The sequence below is a fragment of the Caretta caretta genome, chromosome 5 (assembly GCF_965140235.1).
Source record: "Caretta caretta isolate rCarCar2 chromosome 5, rCarCar1.hap1, whole genome shotgun sequence".
Lineage (NCBI taxonomy): Eukaryota > Metazoa > Chordata > Testudines > Cheloniidae > Caretta > Caretta caretta.
The window spans coordinates 34,913,282-34,930,356 of record NC_134210.1 but is presented as its reverse complement, the minus strand read 5'-3'; the positions used below and the strand labels follow the sequence as shown (position 1 = coordinate 34,930,356).

Genomic DNA, 17,075 nt, shown 5'->3' with positions numbered 1-17,075 from the left:
AGCTGTTGCTTGCCTCGGGCACTCTGTGCCGGCAACACTGCCATTAAGATAGCAGTATCTCACTGGTATTATCTGCAAAGTTCTGACTAAACATGCTCCTTCTAGCTTGTCTCTTTCACTTTAATGAACAAAAATATGAGGATAGGACATTTTCAAAATGGAGCTAGATCCAACCCAAAATTTCAGATTCAAGCACCCCAGACTCTGCTGAATGTGAGGCCATACACAAATATGGCAATGGCCCATTTTTTTCTTTTTTCACATTATTTGCCTATTTATGTATTACTAATAAAGTTTAAGGACAGGAGAGATCATGAGATCCTCTAGTTTGAACCTGACTTTTGGTATATCGCAGATCATCGAATTTCAGCCACTTAATGCTGTTCTGAGCCCAGTAACTTGTGTTCTGAAAATCATATTTTCCAGAAAGGCATCCAGTCTTGATATGAAGACAACCAGAGATGGAGAATTCACCTCTTCCCTTGGTAGTTTGTTTCAGTGGTTAACCACCCTTTCTGTTAAAAATTTGTTCCTTATTTCCAATTTGAAACATACTGTATTTATAACAGCTTGAACTGCTCTCTGAAATCAGTGGGATTTTTTCCAATTATTTTAATGGAGCTGGATCAGGCCACAAGGGTAGTGTAGTGATCTACAGAGAAACCAGATGTACTTCTTTGCTTTGAAACTTTCACCCTCTGACTTTCTGTAAAGTTACAACACTGAGTATTCTTCAAAGGATATTTTCTCTCCACTTCTTTTTTCACTACAGTCTTCAATCTCATGAAATTAAGAGGAGAAAAATCTTCCTAAATCAGTAGCATTTAGCTCAGCCATCTATCTTCCAACCTGACATGCTTTTTCTCCAGTACAAATTCCAGTAAATATTTTTATTAACTAGAAAGGAAAAACTATGACGGATGCCAGAAACTCTTTCCCATCCAATAGGCCAAACCAGAGTAATTGTATTAAATGTATTCATTTTCCCATATCATAATGCATCAGAGACAGTGTGATGCTCTGTACCTCGGAGGAATACCCAGCACCCCACCCCCATGTACATCCTTGTAAAATGATTGTATGGCATCCAATGCAAAGTTTGTCATGTTGAGTTTCTTTGGAAGGCTCATGATGCACTGAGCATGGTTGTTATAGTAATGTAGATAGTTATGAGGCTAAAAATGTATCCTCATGGCTTAAAGCAAGCCCAGGAAAAAACTCTCCAAGAACAGAGAGGCAGTTCACACCTCATCAGGGCATGCCCAGCCTCACAGGAACAAAGGACGCTGGCCTAGGCAACAACAGAAGGATCTGTTTGACTCTGAGTGACTCACCCCCCTTCCTTTGGTCAGTTTGGAACTGCGATGAGGTGTAATGCTCACCTGACTTGGGGAGGGGGGGAGAGGAGGCAAGAGGGAAGAAAGGACATGATAAAAGGGAGAGACATTTGCCATGCTCTCTCTCTCTCTTCCACCTACTTCTACAGACACCACACCAAGCGACTGAAGTGTTGATCAAAGAGGAGAGCCTGGCTAAAGAGCAACCAGCCAGCCTGTGGTGAGACGCATCTAAGTTTTTTAAGGGCATTGAAAGTGTTAAGATCAGCTTAGAATGCGTTTTGCTTTTATTTCATTTGACCAGATCTGACTTGTTGTGCTTTCACTTATAATCACTTAAAAATCTATCTTTGTAGTTAATAAATCTGTTTGTTTGTTCTACCTGAAGCAGTGCATTTGGTTTGGAAGCATGTCAGAGACTCCCCTTGGGATAACAAGCCTGGTAACATATCAATTTCTTTGTTAAATTGATGAATTCACATAAGCTTGCAGCATCCAGCAGGCATAACTGGACACTGCAAGATGGAGGTTCCTAGGGTTATGTCTGGGACTGGAGATATTGGCTAGTGTCATTCGGTTGCAAGTAGCTGGGAGCAGGCTACATGCCAGAGGCTGTGCGTGAACAGCTCGAGAGTGGGGGTTCTCACAGCAGAGCAGGGTAGGGCTGGCTTCCAGAGTCAAGGATTGGAGTGACCTAGCAGATCCACCTGTCCAGACCACACCAGAGGGGAACATCACAGACAAATTAAAAGAAATCAATAAAACACAATGAAAAAAACTGTTTAAATTTTGTAAATGTCTGACAAGAAGTGTACAAGGCATAGAAATGTGCAATTCAAAGTAGAATTGATAAATAATGCAGGAATCTGTACATACATTTAAAAGTCATAAAGCTATGGTACAGATACTGAGACCATCAATGTCATCTATGCAATGTGTATCTAATAAAAGAATAGCACATATCCTGTTTATCTCTTATGCACCAAAAAAAAAGATCTCTTAAGATAGCAGAATGCCCTAAATACTTGTCATTCCTGGTCATTAAGGGTCAGCTTCTATTGTAAGTTTGCTAGGATCTTATCATTAAGCACTAGTACGTTTTTGTTTTTCTTGTTTTGCTTTGTTTTTTTAACAAAGAGCTGCATTTGAGAGTTCAGGTTATTTTCTTCTGATGCTACTCCGTTCATTCCCCAAAGATTCCATTAGATCCTTGTGTTTAACTTCTGCCCTTCCATAGAAAAGTTCAAGGAAGGGGGAAAAGTTCTGGGGGAAAAAGTACCAGGTTGATCATGCAGATATAGTGTTGCATCTTCCCATCTTTCTCTGAGACAATGGATTAGCAACGGAATGGTGTGGACAGGGGATATGGAATTGAAACTACATAGAGTTGAAGGGTATGTCTATGTTGCAATTAAAAACCCATGGCTGGCCCATGCCAGCTGACTTGGGCTCACAAGGCTCATGCTACAGGGCTGTTTAATTGCAGTGTAGATATGTAGGCTTGGGCTGCAGCCCAAGCTCTGGGACCCTCCCATCTCTCAGGGTCCCAGAGCTTGGGCTCCAGTCTGAGCCTGAACATCTACACCCCAATTAAACAGCCCCTTAGACTGAGCCCTCTGAGCCTGAATCAGCTGGCACGGGCCAACTGCAGGTTTTAATTGCAGTATAGGGCTTACCCAAAGAGTTCCCTGAGGAATCCAGTGGGCTTTATGACACTAATAATAGTCAGAGGCATAAGATTATGGCCACACATTTTACTGATGCAAATTGAACCCAAACAAGAACAGTCATACGTCAGAAAATCTAGCCCAAAAGTTTTAAAGGCGTCATTAATAACTTTTAAGGCCCTCATGTTGTCCAATATTTAAAATAGCTTATTATTAATTTGGCTTGAAATGGTATAATTCACACAATAATTTGGTAGGAAATTCAGAGATTTTATATCTTTTCCCCCTGCATTATAGTGACTACTTGTTCTCAAAGGCTCTGAAAAATTTTCAAAGTCTAGGAAACATCTCAGGTAGAGCCCTTCTAATTTGCAACACTGAAATCATATTATAACATGTAATAACATCTGCTTTGTTGTTGTGATTCTCTTCCACCCCAAGCAGAAGTTCCACAACTGCCAAAAATTCAGTAAATATATTTTTAACAAGAGAATATCATCTTCTTCCTATTTTAGTCCCTGTGGTTTACCTCCATTTAGCTAATTTTCCAAACTTTCCAGTGTAGTACACGTCCAGACAGTATCTCAGACAGACCTAGATTCAAATGTTGGATATTCTTTATAATTGCAGTATTTTGACAAATATTACATTTGCTTTTTCATACCTGTTCTGAATGCAGGATTATATATTTTTCTAATATATGTCTGGCAATTTGATAAGGGGAGCCATGAGATGAAAAACCAGAATTAGCCTAATGACACCTAGGCTTAAACTCCTGGGATCACACTCCATTGCTCTGGTTCACTTCTGTTCTTTTTATCTCTCAAAATCGTGCTGCAAAAGAACTCTGGAAAATGTTCAGCTTTTCCTCAGATTACTTTACACATTAAGTCCCTCTTCACGGTTTTTACCTCAGATGTTTTTTTTCTGCTAGATCCTCCTACACTAGTCTTAACAACTCTAATACTTCTGGGGTGAATGCCTGGCCCTGCGGAAGTCAAAAGCAAAACTCCTATTGACATCAAGAGAGCTAGGATTTCAGCCATAGTTCTTACAAACTATTTTTCTATCTTCTATTCACCCCTTTGTCCTTATTTTTCACTTTCACCTTCCATCTTCTTTGCCAGATCTCTCACACAAACAAAAGTCTAATTTTCTCCAGTGTTTCCTTCTTAACTACTTTTTCTGCTTTTTAGCTGCTTCCATTTCTCTTACATTTTGCAAGTTGCAGATGGGGGTGGGAGTGTCTACTTTCTGTATTTAAAAAAAATATATCATAGTTCTTTTACTAGACTGGATACATCTGGGGTCTAAATTGCAGGACAAGTATTAGTATAGCCAATAAAAACTGACTATTTGCTCACATCCTAGTGTTCGCTGAATATTTATTAGAACATCATGTAGTGAGCATCTTTACCCTCTTGCCTTTCATAGGTTTTAGGTGATTTCTAAAACAGTGCTGTGTATGAATACAAAAGATTCTGTACACCCCCTAAATACAAACCAAAATCTAAATATCAAGACTCGTGCACATTTTTAGTGAATGATGCCCCAGACTGATGCAATAGGAACATTCCCAAAGGAGAGTGACTTTTCAGTTCACTGGAAGGATGCCCATCCTCCCTTCTCTTTATGGCTCTTTGAAATAGCCATTGTTTTTCAGAGGGCTCTCTAGTGTGTGAATTGTTTTGACTTCCAGTCAAGGCATGATAACAGTGTGTCCTCAGTGAGTGATCCTTGGATAAAGTTAGACAGAACTTGTCTGAAGCAGGAGCCTGCAGTTATGCTCAGGAATGCAAACAAGGGGGGAAAATACTTGCCAGCTTGAAATTGTGACCTATTGTCTGCCTCTCTCAAGGGCAGAGGTATAATACAGGCAGGAGGAACTGCTCACTCCTGGGGCAATCTGACGGCATGAGCAGTGGGGATGGGTGAATAGCAGATTATGTGAATACAGGTACTATTTGTCAATCTGGTCTCATCCTCTGAAACTGAACTGAAAAACCACTTCTTCCCACAATGGGACCGGAACTCTTCCCTCAAAGGAGACACCTCCCACAAAAACATTCCTCCCTTACTCTAATCACCTTCCTGGGGCATCCAGCTGCCCCCACCTTTATTCTGGCTTCTTTAGGGAGCAGCCAGGAGCCCCCATGCTGATTCCTCCCTCTCCCCGAAAATCACAGGAACACCAGAGGCATCTTCAACAGAGTGGGCTGCGTTCCTGTTTCCTTGGTCTTCGGCAGCATTGGGCCTGGGAACACTGCTGCTGATGCTCTAGGACTGGAGCTGTGACAACTCTAAGGACATAGGGCCTAAACAAATTCCTGTTCTTCCCTGGCTATTTGTCCCCTAGTTGTGGGATCTTCTGCCCCTGTTTCAGCTGAGACCAGGGGGAAAGGGCACTGGAGTTCTCCTTCTCCTCTCTCCTCCCTTCCTCTCTCAGCAAATGTACTAGTCCTTTGTCTCTTACTTATCAAATGGAGAAAGAGTCCGACCATTTTTGCAAAACCTCTAAAGTCCTTTATCATCTTTAAGGAGGAGAAATTTTTGCTAGTACAGATTGTACTAAACCTGAAACCAATTATCTTTTGGATTAACTGAATTTTTGATCCCTGAGGCCTGATGATCAGAATGGGCCTCCAGTGCAAAATTCTGAGCTCAGTGCTAAGTTGTCACTACAAACTCAGGGTTGAGAATCTTTTAAAAATTATGTACTACATACACAAGTAAGAACTGAACACGACGTGCTCACAGTGCATGCTCCCATATACACCCTGGAGAGTCAGGCTTTCATGTTAGTTTCAATCTGGCCACACATTTGTACAAGTATAAATTCATGGGTATTTCCACGCTTCTGAAAAAAATGCAATATGTTACAGCTGCACATTTAGAATGTCCACTGAATGAGAACATGTGTTATCAGCTAAAAAACAGAGTAGGCAATTTTTAGTTAATTAAATGAACAGCTTAACAATTTAATTCGATTTGCTCAATACAAGGTTTAAAAACTGGAGTATAACTGGAAACTATAAGAGAGAGAAGAAAGAACATTGTGAGACATTAGAAGGGTTTGTCCTTTTACTTTATTAAGAAACACACTTTTAAAAAGATGGAATTAAGGGATATGTTTATCAAATCTGTATCTTGGCAAAATGTGTGTTTGATCTCTGAGGAATTTAAAGGGGATTTAAAGTGAAGAAAAAGATCTTTAGAATTTCAAACTTGTCTCGTGAGTGATCCTCAACCTTTACAGTTTAAAATTAATTAAATTAATCTGTCCTCCTTCCCATTTAGGATTGGGATCTACTGAGTACTGCAGTTGTATATGAGAGGTTGCTGTGTGTCAGAGCTGAATGGGAAAGGACTAAGAAGAGGGATTCACTAGTGCCCCTTATTGATTCTATCTAATGTTAAGACAACATTCCCAAATGTGTGCACAACTACTGTGAGTGAGCACACATAGCAAGTTTTTAGCCTATTTGTTGTCTAACTGGACATTTATACACAGAAATACCCAATTTGCATGTTCAGTAAAGTAATTGATCTTGCAAATTATAGGCTCGTAATTCCTCATAAATTTTAGCACGGCCCTAGGCTCTGGGCATGGGGGGTTGAAAGTCAGATCCTAAGAATATGTTTTCATAGAATCATAGAATCATAGAATATCAGGGTTGGAAGGGACCTCAGGAGGTCATCTAGTCCAACTCCCTGCTCAAAGCAGGACCAATCCCCAACTAAATCATCCCAGCCAGGGCTTTCTCAAGCCTGACCTTAAAAACTTCTAAGGAAGGAGATTCTACCACCTCCCTAGGTAACGCATTCCAGTGTTTCACCACCCTCCTAGTGAAAAAGTTTTTCCTAATATCCAACCTAAACCTCCCCCACTGCAACTTGAGACCATTACTTCTTGTTCTGTCATCTACTACCACTGAGAACAGTCTAGATCCATCCTCTTTGGAACCCCCTTTCAGGTAGTTGAAAGCAGCTATCGAATCCCTCCTCATTCTTCTCTTCTGAAGACTAAACAATCCCAGTTCCCTCAGCGTCTCCTCATAAGTCATGTATTCCAGTCCCCTAATCATTTTTGTTGCCCTCCGCTGGATGTTTTCCAATTTTTCCACATCCTTCTTGAAGTGTGGGGCCCAAAACTGGACACTGTACTCCAGATGAGGCCTCACCAATGTCGAATAGAGGGGAACGATCACGTCCCTCGATTTGCTGGCAATGCCCCTACTTATACAGCCCAAAATGCCATTGGCCTTCTTGGCAACAAGGGCACACTGTTGACTCATATCCAGCTTCTCGTTCACTGTCACCCGTACGTCCTTTTCTGCAGAACTGCTGCTGAGCCATTTGGTCCCTAGTCTGTAGCGGTGCATGGGATTCTTCAGTCCTAAGTGCAGGACTCTGCACTTGTCCTTGTTGAACCTCATCAGATTTCTTTTGGCCCAATCCTCTCATTTGTCTAGGTCCCTCTGTATCCTATCCCTACCCTCCAGCGTATCTACCTCTCCTCCCAGTTTAGTGTCATCTGCAAACTTGCTGAGGGTGCAATCCACACCATCCTCCAGATCATTTATGAAGATATTGAACAAAACCGGCCCAAGGACCAACCCTTGGGACACTCCACTTGATACCGGCTACCAACTAGACGTGGAGCCATTGATCACTACCCGTTGAGCCCGACAATCTAGCCAGCTTTCTATCCACCTTATAGTCCATTTATCCAGCCCATACTTCTTTAACTTGCTGGCAAGAATGTGGGAGACCATGTTAAAAGCTTTGCTGAAGTCAAGGAACAAAATGTCCACCGCTTTCCCCTCATCCACAGAGCCAGTTATTTCATCATAGAAAGCAATTAGATTAGTCAGGCATGACTTGGCCTTGGTGAATCCATGCTGACTGTTCCTGATCACTTTCCTCTCCTCTAAGTGCTTCAGAATTGATTCCTTGAGGACCTGCTCCATGATTTTTCCATGGACTGACGTGAGGCTGACTGGCCTGTAGTTCCCAGGATCCTTCTTCTTCCCTTTTTTAAAGATGGGCACTATATTAGCCTTTTTCCAGTCATCCGAGACTTCCCCCGATCACCATGAGTTTTCAAAGATAAACGCCAATGGCTCTGCAATCACATCCACCAACTCCTTTAGCATTCTCGGATGCAACGCATCCGGCCCCATGGACTTGTGCTCGTCCAGCTTTTCTAAATGGTCCCGAACCACTTCTTTCTCCACAGAGGGCTGGTCACTTCGTCCCCATGCTGTGCTGCCCAGTGCAGTAGTCTGGGAGCTGACCTTGTTCGTGAAGACAGAGGCAAAAAAAAGCATTGAGTACAATAGCTTTTTCCACATCCTCTGTCACTAGGTTGTCTCCCTCATTCAATAAGGGGCCCACACTTCCCTTGACTTTCTTCTTGTTGTTAACAAACCTGAAGAAACCCTTCTTGTTACTCTTAACATCTCTTGCTAGCTGCAACTCCAGGTGTGATTTGGCCTTCCTGATTTCACTCCTGCATGCCCGAGCAATATTTTTATACTCATCCCTGGTCATTTGTCCAATCTTCCACTTCTTGTAAGCTTCTTTTTTCTGTTTAAGATCAGCAAGGATTTCACTGTTAAGCCAAGCTGGTTGCCTGCGATATTTACTGTTCTTTCTGCACATCGGGATGGTTTGTCCCTGTAACCTCAATAAAGATTCTTTAAAATACAGCCAGCTCTCCTGGACTCCTTTCCCCCTCATGTTATTCTCCCAGGGGATCCTGCCCATCAGTTCCCTGAGGGAGTCAAATTCTGCTTTTCTGAAGTCCAGGTTCATATGTTTCAATTTCTCTCTCTCTTAGTGGCAGTGCTGCCATTCCAAATGCAGCTTTCTCAGCCACAAGGTTGGGGTTTTAAATTAATTGTCACAAACATAAGGTGCTGCACATGTTCAGTGTCCTAGCATGGCATGGTAAAGAGATACAACATCCCTGCTATGCTGAAGAGCCATACGGGGCTTTTTCTCCCATCATAACACTGTAACTCAATCTTATTCCCCCACCCACCCACACACACCACCACCACCATTCCTCAGCTTCCAGCAGCTACCTGTGGCCAATGTCTAGATAGACAATCCCAGAATACCAGATAAAAGTACTGCCGTTTTTACCTACAGTGAGGAGATAAATCAAGGTTCCCTCCCATGCAACACAAAGTTCTTTCTCTGCAGAACAACAACTGAAAAAAGCAGATGACTGTGTTCAACAAACTGGAGAGTATTCAGAGAGAAGCACTAAAACATTAAGGCTCTGGAAAGATTGCTATATGGGAAAAGAGTAAAAGAGCTAAAAACTTAGCTTTGGCATTGAACAACTCAGACAAATACTACGGTCTGTCTCCATGTATTTGAATGGCATGAAGTGGAGACTTGGTTAGGGTGAAATACAGTTAGAAGTGATGGGTTCAAATTAATAATAGGAAGATGTCAGATCTAGAGAGAATTTCTGAAATAAACAATGAAGTTCAAGAAAGAAATAAAAATTGTAGAAGTTAGGGCAGATAAAAGAGGACTAAAGACAGCAGACAAAAGGGAAAGGGCTGAGATAGAAAACCTTCTTCAGATCAATAACGTGTTTTTCCTGAGTTTTCCCAAGGGTTGTGAAGGGGAGTATTTGTATAAATCTATGACTGATTTTTTAATCCTACTTGGGACTTCAATCCAATTCTACAATTCACCAAACTATTTTTGCATTTCTAATAATGGTACTGTTTATATGCTCTCAGCAAAGCCCACCATACACACACGCCTGGTTGCTTTTTCACAGTCTATTGCTCATGAAAGGTTAATAAACCTGGTGGGGGGAAAAGGAGGTAATATTTCTTGTCTGAATGAAAATGAACATATATCTGATATGATGAATCAAAGGCCACACTGGCTCCAAGAGAGAAATATATGTTCTTACAAGCAAAATTTATATCCGTAAATCTTACGGACTCAGTTTTGCTTCCATACAAACTTCACCTTATGTCAGGGGTGCTGGAACAATTTGTACAGTGGGGGTGCTGAGAGCCAATGAACCAAAATGTAAACCTTGTATATGATGGTACCACTTCAAGCCAGAGAGTGCAGCAGCACCCCCAACACCCCTAGATCCAGCACCTATGCCTTATGTAGGTGGGGAAATGGTTTTTATTTCTATGAAGCTGCTGCTTTTCTTTGTGTAATTAACTTGTAAAGATACCAGTGAATCTGATACTAAAGGGGAGCTATCCAGCTCACTGGTACCTCAATTTGATTGAGTTTGAATGTATTTTAAATGCTATTAATATTTTTCCTAATAATTATTCTAGCAATAAATTAGCAGTATAACTGACTTTAATTAAGTTTGATCTGATTTTAAATGAGGTATTTTAATCTTTTGCTATGCTATTTTGTAAAAGCCTGGAATTGTTATATTTACAGTTACGAATATGTCCCACTTCTGATTTTTAGACCTCTTACGTCTTTAGATTGTCTTCATTTTAACTCCACAGTTTCTTTTGAAGCCTTTCAAATTTTTCAAGGTTTTGAGCATATCTTTTTTTTGCAAGTTAATACTATTGAATCTTAACTGAAATGTGAGTCTTGATTTCAGTCATTGAATAATGTATCAAAAATTTAGCTTAATTTAGGGGGCAACCTTTAATAACAATGAGACAGACACTTTAGGCTGTAGAATAGTCTTTCTGAATAATCAGTGGAATCTCCACTGCTGAGACATTTAAAATGATTATTGGACAAAGCAATAAAACTATACTGTAGGGATCATTCTTGCATGCACAGAGAGGAAAGAGACGGCCAAATAGGTTTAATCTAGCTCTAAACTCAGTAATTTCAAGGCCCTTGGGCCCCTCCTCAACACTTCTTTTTGGAAATTCAGCCCTATCCACCATTAGGCAGAAAGGGCTGTTAAAAGAATGGTCTGTTCCCAAATCAAAGTCTTCTCAGCCACCAACCAGTTTTCCTGTATAAAAAAAATATTTTGCTTGAATATATGTGGAATTTGGGTTTCAAACCCACAGTATTTGTCTAATTCCTAGTCATGTACATCTCTTCTATGGTCCAGTAAATGTCCGGTAAGTGTGGAGGTTATATTCAGAAATGCCCCCAGAGAAGTAGAACGCATCATGGAATGGGCCACCTTAATTCCCTGAGAGAACTTGCTTCAATATATGGAAAAAACCCTCAGGGATCACATATCCCTAGTTGTCACCTACCACCCCATACAGGATATCATCAAACAATTACAGCCCATACTTGATGGGGACCACATCCTCAAAGAAATCTTTCCCCAAACTCCTCTTTGGGCCAAGCTCATCATCAGACACAAGCTCCACATAGACCAGGACAAACCAACTTAAAGCAGCACCAGACTCTGCCATAACAAGAGATGCAGAACCTGCAGCCTTATCTCCATTGCTACAATGATCAATACCCCCATGATATCACTTTTCAAGACCTATGGGTCATTTGCATGTCTATCACATCATGTGGTATACCTCATCCAGAGCATCAGATGCCCCCACAACAACCATGTAGGTGAAAGCAGACAATCACTACACTCTCAAATGAACTTACACAGAAAAATGAGAAAAAACAAAAACACCCTGTCATCTGTGGGCAAACACTGCACAAAATGATCATTCCATATCTGACCTGTCAGTCCTCGTCCTCAAAGAAACCTGCACAACACCTTCAAAAAATGAGCCTGGAAGCTTAAATTCATTACTTTTTTGGACATCAAAAATTATGGACTCAGTACAGACACTGATTTTATATCTCATTACAACAATCTGTAACCCACTACTTCTCCTTTGTCCTATGATTGCAGACATCTTAATTGCCCACTTCACTTTGAATGGTTTCTTGCAACACGTGTTAACTCCTTATGTTTAACAATCTGTTCCACTTTGAATTTATCTGTGACACTGAGTACCTTCCCCAGACCTGAAGAAGAGCTTTGTGTAGCTTGAAAGCTTGTCTCTTTCACTAACTGGAGTTGGTCCAATAAAAGATATTGGACCTCTATTGGATATTTAACTTGTTCACGTTGCACAAGAAAATGTCTGTGTATGGGTTTCTCTGTGTGTGCATGCAACAGATATTGGCACTCATATTGCAGATGCAGAGTAAATTACCAGCTTTGAAAATTTGGGTCACACATTCAAACCCATCAGACTGGAACAAGTCCTCTGAGCTAAATGCAAACCGTCACACCTCCATACATACAACATAAACAAGAGGAGGCAATGAGATTTGAACTGAAGACTTTTGACTCTCTAACATAGAAAACACTTTATATGAAGGAAAAGTGCCCGCGGGTTGGTTGGCAGAGGGAACTGTCCTATATAACAAGTCCATTATAGAGGAGGGGCTGGTACATTGTATAGAGGCAAATAAAATAATACAATAGAAGTCTCACATTAGAGAAGTTTTGGTGTTTGCTATGTTTCCAAACCAAGGCAGCTGTTTTGTTCACGCAATCACACTAAACCTCTATTTATTTATTAATGGTAGTGCCCAGAGGCACCAGCTCCATTGTGCCAGGCACCGCGCAAACTTAACAAAAAGGTGATCCCTACCCCATAATGTTTACAGTCCAAGCCATCTTTGGGCATGTCTTCACAGCAGTTTGGAAGGAGCGGGGGTGAGCCTCCAAGCCTGAATCAACAGGTGTGGGATAGCGTGGCTCATGTTAGACAGAGCGTTGAAGTTGTGCCTCAGGCTGGCACTCAGGATCTGAAGCGTAGCGAGGGGGGTGAGCTTCAGAGCCCAAGCTGCAATTTCCAAGTGCTGTGTCTGTACAGCTATTTTTTAGAGCACTGGTGTGAGCCTCACTAGCCCAAGTCTGTTGGTCTGGGCTAGAAGGCTTGCTCCCGCTCACTCCGAAATGCTGTCGTACCCTATGAAACCACAGGCAACAGGTAAATAAAGCAAACATATGGAGAAGGCACAAGGACACAATGAAACTATATTCGCTGGTATGAAAAGCAGTGGACTCAGCTCACCAGCTACCTTACAATTGTCAAGTTTTTTGTCGGCATCACTGCAGAAAAGAGGAAATTGAAGGAGGACATAAGGTGGTCTTAAAGATTTCTCTAACCGAAACTTCTCTACAGAGAGTGCAGCTTGTTGTACTCCTTGAATTCCTTTTAAGAAAAGCGAATCAGTTTATTTCTTCTTGTTTCTCTGGGGTAGTTCCTCAAACATTGTAAACTTGTGAGCTACACCAATTTACACTAACTGAGGTTGTGGCCCTCTAAGTTTTATCTGTAAAATATCTGATAGGGTTAATTCTTATGTGGTTAAACACAAACTTCGTCTTAGAATGGGTCTTTCCTACTACTGAAAAATAACAGGAAGTTTCTGAGTAGCAGCCCTGTTAGTCTGTATTTGCCGAAAGAAAAGGAGGACTTCTGGCTCCTTAGAGACTAACAAATTTATTTGAGCATAAGCTTTCGTGAGCTACAGCTGTAAATCATTAAAACAGCTAAAGAAATTAGACTAATGGTTTTGGCAGAGAGTGGACAGAAAGAGGGAAAGAAAGGATTAAAATAATGCATTTATATAAACATTATTTCAAAAGCTAGCATCTTATTTTTTAAAAGTCCCATGCTTTATTCAATGTTTAATTCAAAGAAGGTGAAAATGTGATCTCATTTACACCCAATTCAACTCCACTGACATCAGCTGGGTTGCATGAGATACTCATCAAAGCATAATTTAGCCATAACCCTTTTTCTTTTCCTGTCATGGGTTTTTGTGTGGATTCTGTGGAGATAACATGAATGTAAAGTTGATAAAAACTAACCATGAAACTTAATTTTCATTGCACCTTTAAAAAAGAAACAAAGATTATGGATCAAATCCATATTAACAAAACCATGCATTGACAGATCATTATAAAAATCACAGTCCTACCCCATTCTGGTCCCCCACCCACTGCAGTGTCGCAACCCATTTGCTGCTTTCTGTCCACCCCGCCAGGGCCCTGGGGCTGCAGTGAGGACTGAGAGCTCCCCCAGCCCTGAGGCTGCGGCAGGGAGCCAGAGCTCCTTTAGTCCCAGGGCTGCAGCTCAGGTCCTGGTGCTGGGGCTTCCCCCGCTGCCTGATACTTCTGCCAGGAAGTGGGGTCAGGGCATGGGGGCTTCCCCTACCCTGTCCCACCTGCCGCTTGTTTGTTGGGGGGCGGGGTGCCCATTTTTTGGGGTCCATGGGCACAGGCCCCCATGGGCACAGGCCTCATGGGCCCATTGGCTAATCCACCACTGTTTACGCACCCAAAATTTCCACTGACTTCAGTGACCATGTTGGGTGTGCGAGGAATAAAGAATCAGCATCCTCCTCCCCTCTCCAAGTCAATGAAAATGTTGCCTGAGTAAGGACTGTAGGGCCTGACCCCAGATGTGTATCGTTATTCTTATGGCACAGTTATGATTGTTATGACTTAGGGATTGTCCCAATCAAACTGTGACAACTTGCCTAAATGTTCATAATTGGGTTGTAATACCGGGGAATAGTTTAGTTTATAATTGAATATCTAAATAACTTTTTTTAAAATAACCAATTAAATATAGTGGCCAGATGTATACATTATTCCACATCTGATATAATATATATATTGTTATATATACACACTGTTACATTTGTATATAATAAACATCCTTTTGTCTGTCTTGTAAATTTAGATTGTAAACTCTTTGGGGCCAGGGACTGTCACACTAAGTCTCTGTACCATGAGCCCTAATCTCAGTTGGGGTCTCTAAGTGTTACTGAAATACAAAAAATAATAATCAGCGATAAATTGAAAAGCTGAATAATGCAAAAGTAGCAGCATTGTCCATCAGCTGGAAAGAATGGTCAAGGATGTTGCTCCAGAACATTTTACTTGAATTGATATGTCCAATATTTAACAGGATTTCTGTTTTCATAAAACAACACGGTACAGTAAAAAAGTTATTTTTTCTGAGATAGCCTTCCCAACTCACCCTCACCATTTAGACTGAAATCCTGTTTGGTCCTTCTGCCACAAGTGGACAAAATACAGAGGAAATGCCAAGTTTCTGCTGTTCAGGAAGGCTAGGCTGTGAAGAGCAGTACACAGAGATTACACTACCTACTGTGCACCACAGAGCAGTGGTCCACAGTGACTCTCCATGCCAGTGTGCAGTGGGGCATTGTGGGTGGGGTAGAGAGTGACAAGGACATGGTCTGTGGGTCTACACATGGCACTACAAACAAATACAGAGGGGAAGGTTACAATGGCTGTGGGGGCTGTTGTAGCCAGCACAGAGTGCCTAAGTTGGTGACCCATGCACTATCTCTGGGCTAGGCATGATTCTGTTCCCAGAACCTCTGTGTTGTGTCTCCACATAATCTATATTTTTTCAACCTTAAGTATAATTTAGTTTGACTTAACACACAAATTGAATACATATATAAGTAAGTTGTCTTAAGATATATATTAATGCTTAATTCCTACTTCAATCACATGCAAGGTAAATAACTGCTTCTTCAGATGGTGACCAGTCATTCTGCCTGTGTAACCACACACTATTTATACTAGGAGTTATACACTGTCCCATCCTTAAGGCTTGTGAAATATGTTTTACTGGTATATCCATATATCCCTGGCTCACCTATTGGAATTTTCACCACCGGCTTGTGCACAATTGTCATTGTACAACACTCAGAGGTGATGCACAAAACTATTGCTCTCTCTCCAAGGCTAGTACCACAAAGCCATTGTTGCTTTTTCTTCTTCGCAGCAAATTTATCAATACGTTTTAAACAGGAGATGACACTAAAAATGGACAAATCTTTAACTGCAATAAAATGAGGGCAATTATTCAGGATTTTTTTAAAGTGTCAGTCAGTACTTTTCATAACCGAGTGGATGGAAGTGATCAGAAGACTATTTGCCTTCAACAGCAACAACATGTCATAACTAAACACGGAAAGAAAATTAGTCCTTAACTAGGTTCAAAAGTCAGTAGATCTCTACACTGAAGTTCAGACCCTTGCTTTCTTTTTGCAAGCCTGTTCACTACATGGTTCTTATTACAGGACAGCAAATAATTAATGAAGAGGAATCATTCATCATTTGAAAAATACGGTAGAATTTGCCAAGTAAATTATTGGAGGCAAAAGTAGATTTAGCAGAGCTATGTCACCCACTCATGCTAGTTAGTGGAAGGGAATGCAATTGGGTGTGAACTGGATGGAGCCTTAGCTTGCTCCATCCCCCAACATGCCCCGTCCCAATGGCTTGCCCTATCCCCCCTCAGTTAATGAAGCTGAGCTGGTGTACTGGGGAACATACACTCCACTGACTATAGGCTTGACTCTGTTTACTTCCTCCCTGGGGTGGGGAAATAGGAAGAAAGATTGTGACACAGATACACAATCTCTCTCTCCTGGGCTGCTCTTGTGGCAAGGGTAAAATGCACTGTCCCTTTGTCTGGGCACATGGCAAAACCATGATTGAGTCCTCAAGTAAATATATTCACTAACAATACAATTAGTTCTATAAGGAGGGCAAGTGATGAAAACAAAATGTATTAAATACATTCAAAACATGTTCTGAAGTTAATCAAATACATTATTTAACAAATAGTATTTAATCAACTGTAGTTTTGCAAATGATTTCTCTTACCTTTTCTAGCATTATCTGCCCCTTGCTTTGTCCATTTTCCTTGGTAATAGAGGTTTAGATTCAGATTCAGCTCAGATGGTTAGAAGAGAAGAGTCTGAGCCAGTTTGCATTCCATTCAGATTGGATTACTTTACTGGTACATGCAGTCCATCAGACTGACTAAAGTCAACATTTGTTGGGGCCTGGTCCTAGTACAACTCAACCCATTTAAAGTGCTATATGAGATCATTGAACCCTCTAAATAAAATATGTGCTTATCCTGGTAATATGTGGAAATGTTTTAGCAAAAACAAAGGTTAACGTTCTGCAGCTGGCAGTATTTGCTTCAACCAGCAGTTATGCTGGAAGTGGGCAGAAAGCCTATTCCTAGCATTTGGATAGAAAACAAAATACTGT

The 17,075-nt window shown here is 41.1% G+C and overlaps 1 long non-coding RNA gene across 1 annotated transcript in view; it reads right to left on the bottom strand.

Annotated features, from left to right (window-relative positions):
• LOC142071995 (uncharacterized) overlaps positions 1-16,813 on the bottom strand; it is a 31,465-nt gene extending 14,652 nt beyond the window's left edge. Inside the window, exon 1 of the long non-coding RNA XR_012668277.1 lies at positions 16,680-16,813. This is a non-coding gene — a long non-coding RNA (uncharacterized LOC142071995). The remainder of the gene's footprint in view (positions 1-16,679) is intronic.
• Between the last annotated feature and the right edge of the window lie 262 nt (positions 16,814-17,075).